At 51.4% G+C, this 21,465-nt stretch overlaps 1 protein-coding gene across 3 annotated transcripts in view; it reads left to right on the top strand.

The window, feature by feature from the left end:
* Positions 1-1,370: 1,370 nt before the first annotated feature.
* LOC138663413 (zinc finger protein 135-like) overlaps positions 1,371-21,465 on the top strand; it is a 134,479-nt gene continuing 114,384 nt past the window's right edge. Inside the window, exon 1 of one of the 3 annotated variants that reach the window (XM_069749609.1) lies at positions 1,371-1,430. The gene's annotated coding sequence lies outside the window, so the exon portion shown is untranslated. The remainder of the gene's footprint in view (positions 1,431-21,465) is intronic. The other 2 variants (XM_069749608.1, XM_069749607.1) reach the window with 2 other exon arrangements.

The following is a 21,465-nucleotide window of genomic DNA, read 5'->3' as shown; positions in this document are numbered from 1 at the left end:
AGTCCGTACACCTCGTACACACTGCTCTGCTCCGTACACCTTGTACACACAGCTCTGCTCAGTACACCTCACACACGGCTCAACTCCGTACACACACAGCTCCGCTCCGTACACCTCATACACACGGCTCTGCTCAGTACACCTCACACACACCGCTCCGCTCTGTACACCTTGTACACACGGCTCTGCTCAGTACACCTCTCACATGGCTCAACTCCATACACACACGTCTCTGCTCAATACACCTCACACACACGGCTCAACTCCGTACACACATGGCTCCGCTCCATTCAAAACACCTCACACACACACGGCTCCACTCCATTCCAAACACCTCACACACACACGGCTCCAGTCCGTACACCTCGTACACACTGCTCTGCTCCGTACACCTTGTACACACAGCTCTGCTCAGTACACCTCACACACGGCTCAACTCCGTACACACACAGCTCCGCTCCGTACACCTCATACACACGGCTCTGCTCAGTACACCTCACACACACCGCTCCGCTCTGTACACCTTGTACACACGGCTCTGCTCAGTACACCTCTCACATGGCTCAACTCCATACACACACGTCTCTGCTCAATACACCTCACACACACGGCTCAACTCCGTACACACATGGCTCCGCTCCATTCAAAACACCTCACACACACACGGCTCCACTCCGTACACCTCATACACACTGCTCCGCTCCGTACACCTTGTACACACGGCTCTGCTCAGTACACCTCACACACGGCTCAACTCCGTACACACACGGCTCCGCTCCATTCCAAACACTTCACACACACACGGTTCCACTCCGTACACCTCGTACAGACTGCTCTGCTCCGTACACCTTGTACACACGGCTCTACTCAGTACACCTCACACACGGCTCAACTCCGTACACACACAGCTCCGCTCCGTACACCTCATACACACGGCTCTGCTCAGTACACCTCACACACACAGCTTCGCTCCGTACACCTCACACACACAGCTTCTCTCCGTACACCTCACACACACTGCTCCGCTCCATACACCTTGTACACACGGCTCTGCTCAGTACACCTCACACACACGGCTCAACTCCGTACACACACGGCTCCGCTCCATTCCAAACACCTCACACACATGGCTCTTTCCGTACACCTCGTACATACACGGCTCTGCTCCGTACACCTCATAAACACACGGCTCTGCTCCGTACACCTCGTACACACACGGCTCTGCTCATTACACACCGTACACACAAGGCCCGCTCGGCTAAACTTCCCCTCATCCAGCACCATGACAACCTGCACAGCAGAGTCCTGCATACACTGAGTGAGGCCCCTGATCATGTGACCCCTGACTCCTCCCCTCCTGTGACCTCATCACAGGTCCTGTGCACAAAGAAGAGCAGCCATATATGTGGACTCGGAGTGCGGCTCTGCAGGTCAGTGATGGGTAGTCCGGCTCTTCTTGCCTCGGCCTCATTATACAGCTGTACAGGCGCCTAGTGGAGGCATTTTAGCCATTTCTCAGCCTGTAGCTCCTGGGAACAGGCCCTCGCTCCAGTCCCTTCACTATAAAGCCTGGGCCTCATTATACAGCTGTACAGGAGCCTAGTGGAGGCTTTTTAGCCATTTCTCAGCCTGTAGCTCCTGGGAACAGGCCCTCGCTCCAGTCCCTTCACTATAAAGCCTGGACCTCATTATACAGCTGTACAGGGGCCTAGTGGAGGCTTTTTAGCCATTTCTCAGCCTGTAGCTCCTGGGAACAGGCCCTCGCTCCAGTCCCTTCACTATAAAGCCTGGGCCTCATTATACAGCTGTACAGGCGCCTAGTGGAGGCTTTTTAGCCATTTCTCAGACTGTAGCTCCTGGGAACAGGCCCTCGCTCCAGTCCCTTCACTATAAAGCCTGGGCCTCATTATACAGCTGTACAGGAGCCTAGTGGAGGCTTTTTAGCCATTTCTCAGACTGTAGCTCCTGGGAACAGGCCCTCGCTCCAGTCCCTTCACTATAAAGCCTGGGCCTCATTATACAGCTGTACAGGGGCCTAGTGGAGGCTTTTTAGCCATTTCTCAGCCTGTAGCTCCTGGGAACAGGCCCTCGCTCCAGTCCCTTCACTATAAAGCCTGGACCTCATTATACAGCTGTACAGGGGCCTAGTGGAGGCTTTTAGCCATTTCTCAGACTGTAGCTCCTGGGAACAGGCCCTCGCTCCAGTCCCTTCACTATAAAGCCTGGACCTCATTATACAGCTGTACAGGGGCCTAGTGGAGGCTTTTAGCCATTTCTCAGACTGTAGCTCCTGGGAACAGGCCCTCGCTCCAGTCCCTTCACTATAAAGCCTGGGCCTCATTATACAGCTGTACTGGAGCCTAGTGGAGGCTTTTTAGCCATTTCTCAGACTGTAGCTCCTGGGAACAGGCCCTTGCTCCAGTCCCTTCACTATAAAGCCTGGACCTCATTATACAGCTGTACAGGAGCCTAGTGGAGGCTTTTTAGCCATTTCTCAGCCTGTAGCTCCTGGGAACAGGCCCTCGCTCCAGTCCCTTCACTATAAAGCCTGGGCCTCATGATACAGCTGTACAGGGGCCTAGTGGAGGCTTTTTAGCCATTTCTCAGACTGTAGCTCCTGGGAACAGGCCCTCGCTCCAGTCCCTTCACTATAAAGCCTGGGCCTCATTATACAGCTGTACAGGGGCCTAGTGGAGGCTTTTTAGCCATTTCTCAGCCTGTAGCTCCTGGGAACAGGCCCTCGCTCCAGTCCCTTCACTATAAAGCCTGGACCTCATTATACAGCTGTACAGGAGCCTAGTGGAGGCTTTTTAGCCATTTCTCAGCTTGTAGCTCCTGGGAACAGGCCCTCGCTCCAGTCCCTTCACTATAAAGCCTGGGCCTCATGATACAGCTGTACAGGGGCCTAGTGGAGGCTTTTTAGCCATTTCTCAGCCTGTAGCTCCTGGGAACAGGCCCTCGCTCCAGTCCCTTCACTATAAAGCCTGGGCCTCATTATACAGCTGTACAGGGGCCTAGTGGAGGCTTTTTAGCCATTTCTCAGCCTGTAGCTCCTGGGAACAGGCCCTCGCTCCAGTCCCTTCACTATAAAGCCTGGACCTCATTATACAGCTGTACAGGAGCCTAGTGGAGGCTTTTTAGCCATTTCTCAGCCTGTAGCTCCTGGGAACAGGCCCTCGCTCCAGTCCCTTCACTATAAAGCCTGGGCCTCATGATACAGCTGTACAGGGGCCTAGTGGAGGCTTTTTAGCCATTTCTCAGACTGTAGCTCCTGGGAACAGGCCCTCGCTCCAGTCCCCTCACTATAAAGCCTGGGCCTCATTATACAGCTGTACTGGGGCCTAGTGGAGGCTTTTTAGCCATTTCTCAGACTGTAGCTCCTGGGAACAGGCCCTCGCTCCAGTCCCTTCACTATAAAGCCTGGGCCTCATTATACAGCTGTACAGGAGCCTAGTGGAGGCTTTTTAGCCATTTCTCAGACTGTAGCTCCTGGGAACAGGCCCTCGCTCCAGTCCCTTCACTATAAAGCCTGGGCCTCATTATACAGCTGTACAGGGGCCTAGTGGAGGCTTTTTAGCCATTTCTCAGCCTGTAGCTCCTGGGAACAGGCCCTCGCTCCAGTCCCTTCACTATAAAGCCTGGACCTCATTATACAGCTGTACAGGGGCCTAGTGGAGGCTTTTAGCCATTTCTCAGACTGTAGCTCCTGGGAACAGGCCCTCGCTCCAGTCCCTTCACTATAAAGCCTGGGCCTCATTATACAGCTGTACTGGAGCCTAGTGGAGGCTTTTTAGCCATTTCTCAGACTGTAGCTCCTGGGAACAGGCCCTTGCTCCAGTCCCTTCACTATAAAGCCTGGACCTCATTATACAGCTGTACAGGAGCCTAGTGGAGGCTTTTTAGCCATTTCTCAGCCTGTAGCTCCTGGGAACAGGCCCTCGCTCCAGTCCCTTCACTATAAAGCCTGGGCCTCATGATACAGCTGTACAGGGGCCTAGTGGAGGCTTTTTAGCCATTTCTCAGACTGTAGCTCCTGGGAACAGGCCCTCGCTCCAGTCCCTTCACTATAAAGCCTGGGCCTCATTATACAGCTGTACAGGGGCCTAGTGGAGGCTTTTTAGCCATTTCTCAGCCTGTAGCTCCTGGGAACAGGCCCTCGCTCCAGTCCCTTCACTATAAAGCCTGGACCTCATTATACAGCTGTACAGGAGCCTAGTGGAGGCTTTTTAGCCATTTCTCAGCTTGTAGCTCCTGGGAACAGGCCCTCGCTCCAGTCCCTTCACTATAAAGCCTGGGCCTCATGATACAGCTGTACAGGGGCCTAGTGGAGGCTTTTTAGCCATTTCTCAGCCTGTAGCTCCTGGGAACAGGCCCTCGCTCCAGTCCCTTCACTATAAAGCCTGGGCCTCATGATACAGCTGTACAGGGGCCTAGTGGAGGCTTTTTAGCCATTTCTCAGCCTGTAGCTCCTGGGAACAGGCCCTCGCTCCAGTCCCTTCACTATAAAGCCTGGACCTCATTATACAGCTGTACAGGAGCCTAGTGGAGGCTTTTTAGCCATTTCTCAGCCTGTAGCTCCTGGGAACAGGCCCTCGCTCCAGTCCCTTCACTATAAAGCCTGGGCCTCATGATACAGCTGTACAGGGGCCTAGTGGAGGCTTTTTAGCCATTTCTCAGACTGTAGCTCCTGGGAACAGGCCCTCGCTCCAGTCCCTTCACTATAAAGCCTGGGCCTCATTATACAGCTGTACAGGGGCCTAGTGGAGGCTTTTTAGCCATTTCTCAGCCTGTAGCTCCTGGGAACAGGCCCTCGCTCCAGTCCCTTCACTATAAAGCCTGGGCCTCATTATACAGCTGTACAGGGGCCTAGTGGAGGCTTTTTAGCCATTTCTCAGCCTGTAGCTCCTGGGAACAGGCCCTCGCTCCAGTCCCTTCACTATAAAGCCTGGGCCTCATTATACAGCTGTACTGGAGCCTAGTGGAGGCTTTTTAGCCATTTCTCAGCCTGTAGCTCCTGGGAACAGGCCCTCGCTCCAGTCGCTTCACAATAAAGCCTGGACCTCATTATACAGCTGTACAGGCGCCTAGTGGAGGCTTTTTAGCCATTTCTCAGACTGTAGCTCCTGGGAACAGGCCCTCGCTCCAGTCCCTTCACTATAAAGCCTAGGCCTCATTATACAGCTGTACAGGAGCCTAGTGGAGGCTTTTTAGCCATTTCTCAGACTGTAGCTCCTGGGAACAGGCCCTCGCTCCAGTCCCTTCACTATAAAGCCTGGGCCTCATTATACAGCTGTACAGGGGCCTAGTGGAGGCTTTTTAGCCATTTCTCAGCCTGTAGCTCCTGGGAACAGGCCCTCGCTCCAGTCCCCTCACTATAAAGCCTGGGCCTCATTATACAGCTGTACAGGGGCCTAGTGGAGGCTTTTTAGCCATTTCTCAGACTGTAGCTCCCGGGAACAGGCCCTCGCTCCAGTCCCTTCACTATAAAGCCTGGGCCTCATTATACAGCTGTACAGGAGCCTAGTGGAGGCTTTTTAGCCATTTCTCAGACTGTAGCTCCTGGGAACAGGCCCTCGCTCCAGTCCCTTCACTATAAAGCCTGGGCCTCATGATACAGCTGTACAGGGGCCTAGTGGAGGCTTTTTAGCCATTTCTCAGACTGTAGCTCCTGGGAACAGGCCCTCGCTCCAGTCCCTTCACTATAAAGCCTGGGCCTCATGATACAGCTGTACAGGGGCCTAGTGGAGGCTTTTTAGCCATTTCTCAGCCTGTAGCTCCTGGGAACAGGCCCTCGCTCCAGTCCCTTCACTATAAAGCCTGGGCCTCATTATACAGCTCTACAGGGGCCTAGTGGAGGCTTTTTAGCCATTTCTCAGCCTGTAGCTCCTGGGAACAGGCCCTCGCTCCAGTCCCTTCACTATAAAGCCTGGGCCTCATTATACAGCTGTACAGGGGCCTAGTGAAGGCTTTTTAGCCATTTCTCAGCCTGTAGCTCCTGGGAACAGGCCCTCACTCCAGTCCCTTTACTATAAAGCCTGGGCCTCATTATACAGCTGTACTGGAGCCTAGTGGAGGCTTTTTAGCCATTTCTCAGCCTGTAGCTCCTGGGAACAGGCCCTCGCTCCAGTCCCTTCACTATAAAGCCTGGGCCTCATTATACAGCTGTACAGGGGCCTAGTGGAGGCTTTTTAGCCATTTCTCAGCCTGTAGCTCCTGGGAACAGGCCCTCGCTCCAGTCCCTTCACTATAAAGCCTGGGCCTCATGATACAGCTGTACAGGGGCCTAGTGGAGGCTTTTTAGCCATTTCTCAGCCTGTAGCTCCTGGGAACAGGCCCTCGCTCCAGTCCCTTCACTATAAAGCCTGGGCCTCATTATACAGCTGTACAGGGGCCTAGTGGAGGCTTTTTAGCCATTTCTCAGCCTGTAGCTCCTGGGAACAGGCCCTCGCTCCAGTCCCTTCACTATAAAGCCTGGGCCTCATTATACAGCTGTACAGGGGCCTAGTGGAGGCTTTTTAGCCATTTCTCAGCCTGTAGCTCCTGGGAATAGGCCCTCGCTCCAGTCCCTTCACTATAAAGCCTGGGCCTCATTATACAGCTGTACAGGGGCCTAGTGAAGGCTTTTTAGCCATTTCTCAGCCTGTAGCTCCTGGGAACAGGCCCTCACTCCAGTCCCTTTACTATAAAGCCTGGGCCTCATTATACAGCTGTACTGGAGCCTAGTGGAGGCTTTTTAGCCATTTCTCAGCCTGTAGCTCCTGGGAACAGGCCCTCGCTCCAGTCCCTTCACTATAAAGCCTGGGCCTCATTATACAGCTGTACAGGGGCCTAGTGGAGGCTTTTTAGCCATTTCTCAGCCTGTAGCTCCTGGGAACAGGCCCTCGCTCCAGTCCCTTCACTATAAAGCCTGGGCCTCATGATACAGCTGTACATGGGCCTAGTGGAGGCTTTTTAGCCATTTCTCAGCCTGTAGCTCCTGGGAACAGGCCCTCGCTCCAGTCCCTTCACTATAAAGCCTGGGCCTCATGATACAGCTGTACAGGGGCCTAGTGGAGGCTTTTTAGCCATTTCTCAGCCTGTAGCTCCTGGGAACAGGCCCTCGCTCCAGTCCCTTCACTATAAAGCCTGGGCCTCATTATACAGCTGTACAGGGGCCTAGTGGAGGCTTTTTAGCCATTTCTCAGCCTGTAGCTCCTGGGAACAGGCCCTCGCTCCAGTCCCTTCACTATAAAGCCTGGACCTCATTATACAGCTGTACAGGAGCCTAGTGGAGGCTTTTTAGCCATTTCTCAGCCTGTAGCTCCTGGGAACAGGCCCTCGCTCCAGTCCCTTCACTATAAAGCCTGGGCCTCATTATACAGCTGTACAGGAGCCTAGTGGAGGCTTTTTAGCCATTTCTCAGCCTGTAGCTCCTGGGAACAGGCCCTCGCTCCAGTCCCTTCACTATAAAGCCTGGGCCTCATGATACAGCTGTACAGGGGCCTAGTGGAGGCTTTTTAGCCATTTCTCAGACTGTAGCTCCTGGGAACAGGCCCTCGCTCCAGTCCCTTCACTATAAAGCCTGGGCCTCATTATACAGCTGTACAGGGGCCTAGTGGAGGCTTTTTAGCCATTTCTCAGCCTGTAGCTCCTGGGAACAGGCCCTCGCTCCAGTCCCTTCACTATAAAGCCTGGGCCTCATTATACAGCTGTACAGGGGCCTAGTGGAGGCTTTTTAGCCATTTCTCAGCCTGTAGCTCCTGGGAACAGGCCCTCGCTCCAGTCCCTTCACTATAAAGCCTGGGCCTCATTATACAGCTGTACAGGGGCCTAGTGGAGGCTTTTTAGCCATTTCTCAGCCTGTAGCTCCTGGGAACAGGCCCTCACTCCAGTCCCTTTACTATAAAGCCTGGGCCTCATTATACAGCTGTACTGGAGCCTAGTGGAGGCTTTTTAGCCATTTCTCAGACTGTAGCTCCTGGGAACAGGCCCTCGCTCCAGTCCCTTCACTATAAAGCCTGGGCCTCATTATACAGCTGTACAGGGGCCTAGTGGAGGCTTTTTAGCCATTTCTCAGCCTGTAGCTCCTGGGAACAGGCCCTCGCTCCAGTCCCTTCACTATAAAGCCTGGGCCTCATGATACAGCTGTACAGGGGCCTAGTGGAGGCTTTTTAGCCATTTCTCAGCCTGTAGCTCCTGGGAACAGGCCCTCGCTCCAGTCCCTTCACTATAAAGCCTGGGCCTCATTATACAGCTGTACAGGGGCCTAGTGGAGGCTTTTTAGCCATTTCTCAGCCTGTAGCTTCTGGGAACAGGCCCTCGCTCCAGTCCCTTTACTATAAAGCCTGGGCCTCATTATACAGCTGTACAGGGGCCTAGTGGAGGCTTTTTAGCCATTTCTCAGACTGTAGCTCCTGGGAACAGGCCCTCGCTCCTGTCCCTTCACAATAAAGCCTGGACCTCATTATACAGCTGTACAGGGGCCTAGTGGAGGCTTTTTAGCCATTTCTCAGACTGGAGCTCCAGGGAACAGGCCCTCGCTCCAGTCCCTTCACTATAAAGCCTGGGCCTCATTATACAGCCGTACAGGAGTCTAGTGGAGGCTTTTTAGCCATTTCTCAGACTGTAGCTCCTGGGAACAGGCCCTCGCTCCAGTCCCTTCACTATAAAGCCTGGGCCTCATTATACAGCTGTACAGGGGCCTAGTGGAGGCTTTTTAGCCATTTCTCAGCCTGTAGCTCCTGGGAACAGGCCCTCGCTCCAGTCCCTTCACTATAAATCCTGGACCTCATTATACAGCTGTACAGGAGCCTAGTGGAGGCTTTTTAGCCATTTCTCAGCCTGTAGCTCCTGGGAACAGGCCCTCGCTCCAGTCCCTTCACTATAAAGCCTGGGCCTCATGATACAGCTGTACAGGGGCCTAGTGGAGGCTTTTTAGCCATTTCTCAGACTGTAGCTCCTGGGAACAGGCCCTCGCTCCAGTCCCTTCACTATAAAGCCTGGGCCTCATTATACAGCTCTACAGGGGCCTAGTGGAGGCTTTTTAGCCATTTCTCAGCCTGTAGCTCCTGGGAACAGGCCCTCGCTCCAGTCCCTTCACTATAAAGCCTGGGCCTCATTATACAGCTGTAGAGGGGCCTAGTGGAGGCTTTTTAGCCATTTCTCAGCCTGTAGCTCCTGGGAACAGGCCCTCGCTCCAGTCCCTTCACTATAAAGCCTGGGCCTCATTATACAGCTGTACAGGGGCCTAGTGGAGGCTTTTTAGCCATTTCTCGGCCTGTAGCTCCTGGGAACAGGCCCTCACTCCAGTCCCTTTACTATAAAGCCTGGGCCTCATTATACAGCTGTACTGGAGCCTAGTGGAGGCTTTTTAGCCATTTCTCAGCCTGTAGCTCCTGGGAACAGGCCCTCGCTCCAGTCCCTTCACTATAAAGCCTGGGCCTCATTATACAGCTGTACAGGGGCCTAGTGGAGGCTTTTTAGCCATTTCTCAGCCTGTAGCTCCTGGGAACAGGCCCTCGCTCCAGTCCCTTCACTAGAAAGCCTGGGCCTCATGATACAGCTGTACAGGGGCCTAGTGGAGGCTTTTTAGCCATTTCTCAGCCTGTAGCTCCTGGGAACAGGCCCTCGCTCCAGTCCCTTCACTATAAAGCCTGGGCCTCATTATACAGCTGTACAGGGGCCTAGTGGAGGCTTTTTAGCCATTTCTCAGCCTGTAGCTCCTGGGAACAGGCCCTCGCTCCAGTCCCTTTACTATAAAGCCTGGGCCTCATTATACAGCTGTACAGGGGCCTAGTGGAGGCTTTTTAGCCATTTCTCAGACTGTAGCTCCTGGGAACAGGCCCTCGCTCCAGTCCCTTAACTATAAAGACTGGGCCTCATTATACAGCTGTACAGGGGCCTAGTGGAGGCTTTTTAGCCATTTCTCAGCCTGTAGCTCCTGGGAACAGGCCCTCGCTCCAGTCCCTTCACTATAAAGCCTGGACCTCATTATACAGCTGTACAGGAGCCTAGTGGAGGCTTTTTAGCCATTTCTCAGCCTGTAGCTCCTGGGAACAGGCCCTCGCTCCAGTCCCTTCACTATAAAGCCTGGGCCTCATTATACAGCTGTACAGGGGCCTAGTGGAGGCTTTTTAGCCATTTCTCAGCCTGTAGCTCCTGGGAACAGGCCCTCGCTCCAGTCCCTTCACTATAAAGCCTGGGCCTCATTATACAGCTGTACAGGGGCCTAGTGGAGGCTTTTTAGCCATTTCTCAGCCTGTAGCTCCTGGGAACAGGCCCTCACTCCAGTCCCTTTACTATAAAGCCTGGGCCTCATCATACAGCTGTACTGGAGCCTAGTGGAGGCTTTTTAGCCATTTCTCAGACTGTAGCTCCTGGGAACAGGCCCTCGCTCCAGTCCCTTCACTATAAAGCCTGGGCCTCATTATACAGCTGTACAGGGGCCTAGTGGAGGCTTTTTAGCCATTTCTCAGCCTGTAGCTCCTGGGAACAGGCCCTCGCTCCAGTCCCTTCACTATAAAGCCTGGGCCTCATGATACAGCTGTACAGGGGCCTAGTGGAGGCTTTTTAGCCGTTTCTCAGCCTGTAGCTCCTGGGAACAGGCCCTCGCTCCAGTCCCTTCACTATAAAGCCTGGGCCTCATTATACAGCTGTACAGGGGCCTAGTGGAGGCTTTTTAGCCATTTCTCAGCCTGTAGCTCCTGGGAACAGGCCCTCGCTCCAGTCCCTTTACTGTAAAGCCTGGGCCTCATTATACAGCTGTACAGGGGCCTAGTGGAGGCTTTTTAGCCATTTCTCAGACTGTAGCTCCTGGGAACAGGCCCTCGCTCCTGTCCCTTCACAATAAAGCCTGGACCTCATTATACAGCTGTACAGGGGCCTAGTGGAGGCTTTTTAGCCATTTCTCAGACTGGAGCTCCAGGGAACAGGCCCTCGCTCCAGTCCCTTCACTATAAAGCCTGGGCCTCATTATACAGCTGTACAGGAGTCTAGTGGAGGCTTTTTAGCCATTTCTCAGACTGTAGCTCCTGGGAACAGGCCCTCGCTCCAGTCCCTTCACTATAAAGCCTGGGCCTCATTATACAGCTGTACTGGGGCCTAGTGGAGGCTTTTTAGCCATTTCTCAGACTGTAGCTCCAGGGAACAGGCCCTCACTCCGGTCCCTTCACTATAAAGCCTGGGCCTCATTATACAGCTGTACAGGAGCCTAGTGGAGGCTTTTTAGCCATTTCTCAGACTGTAGCTCCTGGGAACAGGCCCTCACTCCGGTCCCTTCACTATAAAGCCTGGGCCTCATTATACAGCTGTACAGGAGCCTAGTGGAGGCTTTTTAGCCATTTCTCAGACTGTAGCTCCTGGGAACAGGCCCTCACTCCGGTCCCTTCACTATAAAGCCTGGGCCTCATGATACAGCTGTACAGGAGCCTAGTGGAGGCTTTTTAGCCATTTCTCAGACTGTAGCTCTTGGGAACAGGCCCTCGCTCCATTCCCTTCACTATAAAGCCTGGGCCTCATTATACAGCTGTACAGGAGCCTTGTGAAGGCTTTTTAGCCATTTCTCAGACTGTAGCTCCTGGGAACAGGCCCTCGCTCCAGTCCCTTCACTATAAAGCCTGGGCCTCATTATACAGCTGTACAGGAGCCTAGTGGAGGCTTTTTAGCCATTTCTCAGCCTGTAGCTCCTGGGAACAGGCCCTCGCTCCAGTCCCTTCTCTATAAAGCCTGGGCCTCATTATACAGCTGTACAGGCGTCTAGTGGAGGCTTTTCAGCCATTTCTCAGACTGTAGCTCCTGGGAACAGGCCCTCGCTCCAGTCCCTTCACTATAAAGCCTGGGCCTCATTATACAGCTGTACAGGCGTCTAGTGGAGGCTTTTTAGCCATTTCTCAGACTGTAGCTCCTGGGAACAGGCCCTCACTCCAGTCCCTTCACTATAAAGCCTGGGCCTCATTATACAGCTGTACAGGCGTCTAGTGGAGGCTTTTTAGCCATTTCTCAGACTGTGGCTCCTGGGAACAGGCCCTCGCTCCAGTCCCTTCACTATAAAACCTGGGCCTCATACAGCTGTACAGGGGCCTAGTGGAGGCTTTTTAGCCATTTCTCAGACTGTAGCTCCTGGGAACAGGCCCTCGCTCCTGTCCCTTCACTATAAAGCCTGGGCCTCATTATACAGCTGTACAGGCGCCTAGTGGAGGCTTTTTAGCCATTTCTCAGACTGTAGCTCCTGGGAACAGGCCCTCGCTCCAGTCCCTTCACTATAAAGCCTGGGCCTCATTATACAGCTGTACAGGCGTCTAGTGGAGGCTTTTTAGCCATTTCTCAGACTGTAGCTCCTGGGAACAGGCCCTCGCTCCAGTCCCTTCACTATAAAGCCTGGGCCTCATTATACAGCTGTACAGGAGCCTAGTGGAGGCTTTTTAGCCATTTCTCAGACTGTAGCTCCTGGGAACAGGCCCTCACTCCAGTCCCTTCACTATAAAGCCTGGGCCTCATTATACAGCTGTACAGGAGCCTAGTGGAGGCTTTTTTAGCCATTTCTCAGACTGTAGCTCCTGGGAACAGGCCCTCACTCCAGTCCAGTCCCTTCACTATAAAGCCTGGGCCTCATTATACAGCTGTACAGGAGCCTAGTGGAGGCTTTTTTAGCTATTTCTCAGACTGTAGCTCCAGGGAACAGGCCCTCGCTCCAGTCCCTTCACTATAAAGCCTGGGCCTCATTATACAGCTGTACAGGGGCCTAGTGGAGGCTTTTTAGCCATTTCCCAGACTGTAGCTCCAGGGAACAGCCCTCACTCCAGTCCCTTCACTATAAAGCCTGGGCCTCATTATACAGCTGTACAGGGGCCTAGTGGAGGCTTTTTAGCCATTTCCCAGACTGTAGCTCCAGGGAACAGCCCTCGCTCCAGTCCCTTCACTATAAAGCCTGGGCCTCATTATACAGCTGTACAGGGGCCTAGTGGAGGCTTTTTAGCCATTTCTCAGACTGTAGCTCCAGGGAACAGGCCCTCGCTCCAGTCCCTTCACTATAAAGCCTGGGCCTCATTATACAGCTGTACAGGGGCCTAGTGGAGGCTTTTTAGCCATTTCTCAGACTGTAGCTCCAGGGAACAGGCCCTCGCTCCAGTCCCTTCACTATAAAGCCTGGGCCTCATTATACAGCTGTATAGGAGCCTAGTGGAGGCTTTTTAGCCATTTCTCAGACTGTAGCTCCTGGGAACAGGCCCTCGCTCCTGATCTGTATTGTGACTTGTGTTACTCTCTAATATCTGATATTTGTGGTTTCTCCATTAGTCAGCGCTGTGACATCTGGAGAACATTCTTATCAGTAAATCCTTGGAGACGTGTTCCAGGCTCTTAGGCCGGGTTCACACCTGCATGTGGCTGGTCTGCGGATGGCTGCGTACTTCCTTCCTTAAGCTCCGCCTACTTCTGCATGCGTCCTGTGTACGTATCTTTAACATTGGGTACGCATTGGGTATTACAGGAAGGAAGGAAAGCAGATTCAATAGGAAAATGAGTTTATTTCAACCTGAAACTAAAATGTCTAAATGCTCCCAGCTTTCCCTGCTGGTTGTGCACAGCACTACAATTCCCAGCAAGTCACATGGCTGCAGCACTGGTTACATCCTGACTCTAGTGACAGTGAAGATATAGTAATGGTCATTGAGGTAGTATTGCCTGTAGAACAGGTTTACAGAGGTGTCCACGATGTCACCATTGATGGCCTTTGGGTCAGTGTCTGTTCTGTGGTGATGTGAAGCCTGGCGGCCGCTGATCAGCTGGAACTTCCCACTACAGTCACTGAGCTGCTCAGTCTACAGCGGCCGCGTACTGGACATACAGGAGGGGCGCTCTCTCTTTCTCTCTCGCGCTCTCTCTCTCTCACACACTTGCTCGCTCTCTCTCTCTCTTGCTCTCTTTCTCTCGCTCTCTTTCTCTCGCTCTCTCTCTCGCTCTCTTTCTCTCGCGCTCTCTCTCTCTCACTCTCTCTCTCGCTCTCTCTCTCACACTCGCTCGCTCTCTCTCTCACACTCGCTCGCTCTTTCTCTCGCTCTCTCTCTCACACTCGCTCGCTCTCTCTCTCTCCTCAACTGGAACAATTTCTCTTGACAGCCCTATCACTGTATTGTATTGAAGTCCTCTCTGCTTCAAAAAGTTTCTTATTATATGCAGCAAAAAGTTTTATATTGGTGCAATTAGACCCAACTAGAAAAAACACCTACAAAACTGAATGCAAGTCACTTAAAAGTATATGTTAGTATATTCGAAACCCTTTAAAAACAGGGACTATAAATGGGTTAATTGTAATATCAGGGACAATACACAGAAGCTGAAAGCCAGGTGAACAGGGCTTATTGAGGACATTCAGCTTCTGTGTATTATTCCTGATATTACTATTGACCCATTTATAGTCTAAAGGTACCTTCACACATAACGATATTGTTAACGATATCGTTGCTATTTGTGACGTAGCAACGATATCGTTAATGAAATCGTTATGTGTGACAGCGACCAACGATCAGGCCCCTGCTGGGAGATCGTTGGTCGCTGAATAAAGTCCAGAACTTTATTTCGTCGCTGGACTCCCTGGAGACATCGCTGGATCGGCGTGTGTGACACCGATCCAGCGATGTCTTCACTGGTAACCAGGGTAAACATCGGGTAACTAAGCGCAGGGCAGCGCTTAGTAACCCGATGTTTACCCTGGTTACCATGCTAAAAGTAAAAAACAAACAAACACTAGATACTTACCTAACGCTGTCTGTCCTCCAGCGCTGTGCTCTGCACTCCTCCTGTACTGGCTGTGAGCCGGAAAGCAGAGCGGTGACGTCACCGCTCTGCTTTCCGGCTCACAGACAGTACAGGAGGAGAGCAGAGAAGCAGAGCGCAGCGCTGGAGGACAGACGGCTGTAGGTAAGTATCTAGTGTTTGTTTTTGTTTACTTTTAGCATGGTAACCAGGGTAAACATCGGGTTACTAAGCGCTGCCCTGCACTTAGTTACCCGATGTTTACCCTGGTTACCGGCATCGTTGGTCGCTGGAGAGCGGTCTGTGTGGCAGCTCTCCAGCGACCAAACAGCGACGCTGCAGCGATCCGGATCGTTGTCGGTATCGCTGCAGCGTCGCTTAATGTGAAGGGGCCTTAAAGGGAACCTGTCACCCCGTTTTTTGAGATTGAGATATAAATACTGTTAAATAGGGCCTGTGCTGTGCGTTACTATGGTGTATGTAGTGTACCCTGATTCCCCATGTATGCCGAGAAATACATTACCAAAGTCGGCGTTTTCGCCTGTCAATCAGGCTGGTCTGGTCAGGTGGGCGTGTTCACAGCGTTCTTTTCTTCCCCAGGTTTCCGTTGGTGGCGTAGTGGTGTGCGCATGTCCAAGGTCCGGATTCCCTGTGCCCACGTGAAGACACAGCGCGCGATCTGCGCTGTCATTCCTTTCATCGGTGCGGGCGGCCATCTTCCTGGGGCCGCGCGTGCGCAGATGTAGTGCTCTGCTGCACGGGGCTTCAGGAAAATGGCCGCGGGATGCCGCGCGTGCGCAGAAGAGATCGCGGCGGCCATTTTCCCAAAGCCGAGATGCAACTCGGCTTTGGGAAAATGGCCGCCGCGATCTCTTCTGCGCACGCGCGGCATCCCGCGGCCATTTTCCTGAAGCCCCGTGCAGCAGAGCACTACATCTGCGCACGCGCGGCCCCAGGAAGATGGCCGCCCGCACCGATGAAAGGAATGACAGCGCAGATCGCGCGCTGTGTCTTCACGTGGGCACAGGGAATCCGGACCTTGGACATGCGCACACCACTACGCCACCAACGGAAACCTGGGGAAGAAAAGAACGCTGTGAACACGCCCACCTGACCAGACCAGCCTGATTGACAGGCGAAAACGCCGACTTTGGTAATGTATTTCTCGGCATACATGGGGAATCAGGGTACACTACATACACCATAGTAACGCACAGCACAGGCCCTATTTAACAGTATTTATATCTCAATCTCAAAAAACGGGGTGACAGGTTCCCTTTAAGGCTTTTGTATATACTAAAGGCCCCTTCACATTTAGCGACGCTGCAGCGATACCGACAACGATCCGGATCGCTGCAGCGTCGCTGTTTGGTCGCTGGAGAGCTGTCACACAGACCGCTCTCCAGCGACCAACGATGCCGGTAACCAGGGTAAACATCGGGTAACTAAGCGCAGGGCCGCGCTTAGTAACCCGATGTTTACCCTGGTTACCATGCTAAAAGTAAAAAAAAACAAACACTAGGTACTTACCTACAGCCGTCTGTCCTCCAGCGCTGCGCTCTGCTTCTCTGCACTCCTCCTGTACTGGCTGTGAGCCGGAAAGCAGAGCGGTGACGTCACCGCTCTGCTTTCCGGCTCACAGCCAGTACAGGAGGAGTGCAGAGCGCAGCGCTGGAGGACAGACAGCGGTAGGTAAGTATCTAGTGTTTGTTTTTTTTACTTTTAGGATGGTAACCAGGGTAAACATCGGGTTACTAAGCGCGGCCCTGCGCTTAGTTACCCGATGTTTACCCTGGTTACCAGTGAAGACATCGCTGGATCGGTGTCACACACGCCGATCCAGCGATGTCAGCAGGAGTCCAGCGACAAAATAAAGTTCTGGACTTTATTCAGCGACCAACGATCTACCAGCAGGGGCCTGATCGTTGGTCGCTGTCACACATAACGATTTCATTAACGATATCGTTGCTACGTCACAAATAGCAACGATATCGTTAACAATATCGTTATGTGTGAAGGTACCTTAACATATACTTTTAAGTTAATTGTAGGAAAAAGTTTTTTTTAGGTTTTTTTCTAGTTGGTTCTCATTAATATTTGACCCCATTTTGCCTTATCAAAATTAAGTTTTTTTCCTACAAGAGAGTAATTACGGGAGGAGAGGCTGGGGCGAGTACAGGCTAATTTGCATATTAAACAACACTAAAAAAGACCCACCCACTATATACACAACAGCTTTAATTCCAAATAATTAAAAAGGGGGGCTTCTAAATGGCAGCGCAGAGAGGAGACACACGGGAGCAATAGGGGTACTGGCCCTACTTGTGACCTAGTGGTTACCCCACCTTGCCTTGATATGGCGCCCCCATGCGATGTCCGCGCTGCCCTCACTGACCCTAATAGACCCTGCAAAAATAAAGAAACCACAACTGTGAAAAAACACTTATATGTCACCGTAAGTAGACATAATGATGGAGACACTAAATGGATGTAAATCTTATCTAGTAAGGTGCTCAAGTCACAAATATTTTGAATAGTTGGGATCAGAGCAAGCCGTAGTTGGGTCTCGTTTGTCAGACATATCACATACAAGGACACCTGGGATACTGACCCTATTTTCTGGTCTGGTAGTATCCCTACCTTGCCGTGGAGTTTGGGGGTTGCTGCCATCAGCACCAGCGGGGACCATGATGACAGTAGTGTCTGCTCCCACAGTGTCCAACTGTAAAAATAAGAATAAACTAAAAAAATCCATGTACTCACCTGTCCTAATCGTCCCCCCTGTAATGCTCTTGACCGCTCATGCAGAGGAGCCGGGGCGAATGACGCAGCGAGCGACCCCGAACTTCAGTAAGTGACAGGACACCGCTCGCTAAGCTTACAGTGGGGGACATTTAGAACAGGTGAGTTTAAGGATATTTTCTTATTTTTACAGGTGGAGACAGTGGGAGCAGACTACTACTTTCATTATTATCCCCTGCTGGTGCTGGGAACCAGGCCCGAATTGCTAATCTGCCCTGCTGGGCATCTGCCCAGTGGGCCGGGGTGTGCCACCTCTTGGGGTGCTGCCAGCCCGTTTTCCAGCTGCCAACCCTTTTAATTTTTCAGTCACCTGGTGGTGCAGCATCACTGGGGGGGCGCAGGGTGCACAGTGTCCACATGTGGCTGCAGCCAAGGCCGGCTTCAGTAATGTGCATGCAGTGGTGAGAGGGGTCAGCTCCGCTACCTGGCACACAACTAAGAAGAGGAGGAGAAGGGTGCGTTACTTACCTAGTGATCGCACACAGCATCCTCCTCTTCTGTGTGCAGATCTGTCTCCAACGTCCGATCAGCCTGGAAGGGCGTCAGTGTGCGGAGCAGCAGCACAGGACAGCGAGACATGGTGAGATAACCGCCCTGTGTGCACTCTGCCCTGCACACTCCAGGCAACCTCTCCAGCAGCCCTGCTCAGCTTTTATGCGCTGAGATAAGTAGCGGGGGTTGGGGCATTTGACAAATAATAAATTAAGAATGGCAGGTTAGAGTGTGTGTGTTTTCCTATGCGTGTGAGTGTGCATGTGTTTCCCTATGCGTGTGAGCGTGCATGTGTATTTTCCCTATGCATGTGAGCGTGCATGTGTTTCCCTATGCGTGTGAGTGTGCATGTGTGTTTTCTCTATGCGTGTGAGCGTGCATGTGTTTTCCCATGCATGTGAGCATGCATGTGTTTTCCTATGCGTGCACGTGTGTTTCCATGTGTGTGAGAGTGCATGTGTGTGTATTTTCCAATGTGTGCGTGTGTTTCCATGTGTGTGAGCGTGCATGTGTGTGTATTTTCCAATGTGTGCGTGTGTTTCCATGTGTGTGAGCGTGCATGTGTGTGTATTTTCCAATGTGTGCGTGTGTTTCCATGTGTGAGCGTGCATATGTGTGTATTTTCCAATGTGTGCGTGTGTTTCCATGTGTGTGAGCGTGCATGTGTGTGTATTTTTCCAATGTGTGCGTGTGTTTCCATGTGTGAGCGTGCATGTGTGTGTATTTTCCAATGTGTGCGTGTGTTTCCATGTGTGAGCGTGCATATGTGTGTATTTTCCAATGTGTGCGTGTGTTTCCATGTGTGTGAGCGTGCATGTGTGTGTATTTTCCAATGCGTGCGTGTGTTTCCATGTTTGTGAGCGTGCATGTGTGTGTATTTTCCAATGCGTGCGTGTGTTTCCATGTTTGTGAGCGTGCATGTGTGTGTATTTTCCAATGTGTGCGTGTGTTTCCATGTTTGTGAGCGTGCATGTGTGTGTATTTTCCAATGCGTGCGTGTGTTTCCATGTTTGTGAGCGTGCATGTGTGTGTATTTTCCAATGCGTGCGTGTGTTTCCATGTTTGTGAGCGTGCATGTGTGTGTATTTTCCAATGCGTGCGTGTGTTTCCATGTTTGTGAGCGTGCATGTGTGTGTATTTTCCAATGCGTGCGTGTGTTTCCATGTTTGTGAGCGTGCATGTGTGTGTATTTTCCAATGTGTGCGTGTGTTTCCATGTTTGTGAGCGTGCATGTGTGTGTATTTTCCAATGTGTGCGTGTGTTTCCATGTTTGTGAGCGTGCATGTGTGTGTATTTTCCAATGTGTGCGTGTGTTTCCATGTGTGTGAGCGTGCATGTGTGTGTTTTTTCCAATGTGTGCGTGTGTTTCCTTGTGTGTGAGCGTGCATGTGTGTGTATTTTCCAATGTGTGCGTGTGTTTCCATGTTTGTGAGCGTGCATGTGTGTGTATTTTCCAATGTGTGCGTGTGTTTCCATGTTTGTGAGCGTGCATGTGTGTGTATTTTCCAATGCGTGCGTGTGTTTCCATGTTTGTGAGCGTGCATGTGTGTGTATTTTCCAATGCGTGCGTGTGTTTCCATGTTTGTGAGCGTGCATGTGTGTGTATTTTGCAATGCGTGCGTGTGTTTCCATGTTTGTGAGCGTGCATGTGTGTGTATTTTCCAATGTGTGCGTGTGTTTCCATGTGTGTGAGCGTGCATGTGTGTGTATTTTCCAATGTGTGCGTGTGTTTCCATGTGTGTGAGTGTGCATGTGTGTGTATTTTCCAATGTGTGCGTGTGTTTCCATGTTTGTGAGCGTGCATGTGTGTGTATTTTCCAATGTGTGCGTGTGTTTCCATGTTTGTGAGCGTGCATGTGTGTGTATTTTCCAATGTGTGCGTGTGTTTCCATGTGTGTGAGCGTGCATGTGTGTGTATTTTTCCAATGTGTGCGTGTGTTTCCATGTGTGTGAGCGTGCATGTGTGTGTATTTTTCCAATGTGTGCGTGTGTTTCCATGTGTGTGAGCGTGCATGTGTGTGTATTTTCCAATGTGTGCGTGTGTTTCCATGTGTGTGAGCGTGCATGTGTGTGTATTTTCCAATGTGTGCGTGTGTTTCCATGTTTGTGAGCGTGCATGTGTGTGTATTTTCCAATGTGTGCGTGTGTTTCCATGTTTGTGAGCGTGCATGTGTGTGTATTTTCCAATGTGTGCATGTGTTTCCATGTGTGTGAGCGTGCATGTGTGTGTATTTTCCCAATGTGTGCGTGTGTTTCCATGTGTGTGAGCGTGCATGTGTGTGTATTTTACAATGTGTGCGTGTGTTTCCATGTTTGTGAGCGTGCATGTGTGTGTATTTTCCAATGTGTGCGTGTGTTTCCATGTTTGTGAGCGTGCATGTGTGTGTATTTTCCAATGTGTGCGTGTGTTTCCATGTGTGTGAGCGTGCATGTGTGTGTATTTTCCAATGTGTGCGTGTGTTTCCATGTGTGTGAGCGTGCATGTGTGTGTATTTTCCAATGTGTGTGTGTGTTTCCATGTTTGTGAGCGTGCATGTGTGTGTATTTTCCAATGTGTGCGTGTGTTTCCATGTTTGTGAGCGTGCATGTGTGTGTATTTTCCAATGTGTGCGTGTGTTTCCATGTGTGTGAGCATGCATGTGTGTGTATTTTTCCAATGTGTGCGTGTGTTTCCATGTGTGTGAGCGTGCATGTGTGTGTATTTTTCCAATGTGTGCCTGTGTTTCCATGTGTGTGAGCGTGCATGTGTGTGTATTTTCCAATGTGTGCGTGTGTTTCCATGTGTGTGAGCGTGCATGTGTGTGTATTTTCCAATGTGTGCGTGTGTTTCCATGTTTGTGAGCGTGCATGTGTGTGTATTTTCCAATGTGTGCGTGTGTTTCCATGTGTGTGTATTTTCCAATGTGTGCGTGTGTTTCCATGTGTGTGAGCGTGCATGTGTGTGTATTTTCCAATGTGTGCGTGTGTTTCCATGTGTGTGTATTTTCCAATGTGTGCGTGTGTTTCCATGTGTGTGAGCGTGCATGTGTGTGTATTTTCCAATGTGTGCGTGTGTTTCCATGTGTGTGAGCGTGCATGTGTGTGTATTCTCCAATGTGTGCGTGTGTTTCCATGTTTGTGAGCGTGCATGTGTGTGTATTTTCCAATGTGTGCGTGTGTTTCCATGTGTGTGTATTTTCCAATGTGTGCGTGTGTTTCCATGTGTGTGAGCGTGCATGTGTGTGTATTTTCCAATGTGTGCGTGTGTTTCCATGTGTGTGAGCGTGCATGTGTGTGTTTTCTCCAATGTGTGTGAGTGTTCATGTTACATATTGTGGTGTAGTGAATAAAAACCTAGCGCTCAACTTAACTATATATGCTGAAAATGTATTGTAGTATACACAAAGACGTTTCGGTCTGGTGAGGCCTTCATCAGTTACGTATCAGCAATGTGCAGTCTGG

Source organism: Ranitomeya imitator, chromosome 2 (assembly GCF_032444005.1).
Source record: "Ranitomeya imitator isolate aRanImi1 chromosome 2, aRanImi1.pri, whole genome shotgun sequence".
Taxonomy (NCBI): Eukaryota; Metazoa; Chordata; class Amphibia; order Anura; family Dendrobatidae; genus Ranitomeya; species Ranitomeya imitator.
This window is presented reverse-complemented; position numbering and strand designations above follow the sequence as displayed.